The sequence below is a fragment of the Geospiza fortis genome, unplaced genomic scaffold (assembly GCF_000277835.1).
Source record: "Geospiza fortis unplaced genomic scaffold, GeoFor_1.0 scaffold1250, whole genome shotgun sequence".
In the NCBI taxonomy this organism is placed as follows: Eukaryota; Metazoa; Chordata; class Aves; order Passeriformes; family Thraupidae; genus Geospiza; species Geospiza fortis.
Window position 1 is genome coordinate 117,833 of NW_005054705.1, and position 445 is coordinate 118,277.

Genomic DNA, 445 nt, shown 5'->3' on the forward strand with positions numbered 1-445 from the left:
TGGTGCCCCTGCAGAGCCCCCGGTGTGCCCGTGCCCCGCGGCCCCGCGGCCATTGCCCGGGGTCCCCTCCCCGCAGCCCTCCCGTAGCCCGGATTTCACTCCCATGGCAAAGCCGGCCCTGCAGGAATTGGGTAAGTGGAGCTATTGCAACACAGCATTTTTCCATACATTTGCTATATAACTCGGAGGGTTTTAAAGATAGCATCAGTTGGCACACTTAGCACGAAACCACCTAATTACTGACGCCTTGGAAGTGCCAAACTTTTAAAGGGGGGAGGTGAGGTTAAAATCACAGAATACCAACAAGTGTTACCTGTTTTTAAAGTATTCCAAGCTCTGTTCTCCACGGGAGTCGGGACATGGGGAGGGGGCGGCTCGGGGCAGAGCCATCCCCTCTGTCACCACTGCCACCACACCGAGCGGCTGGGGGGTTCTGCCGCCCCCC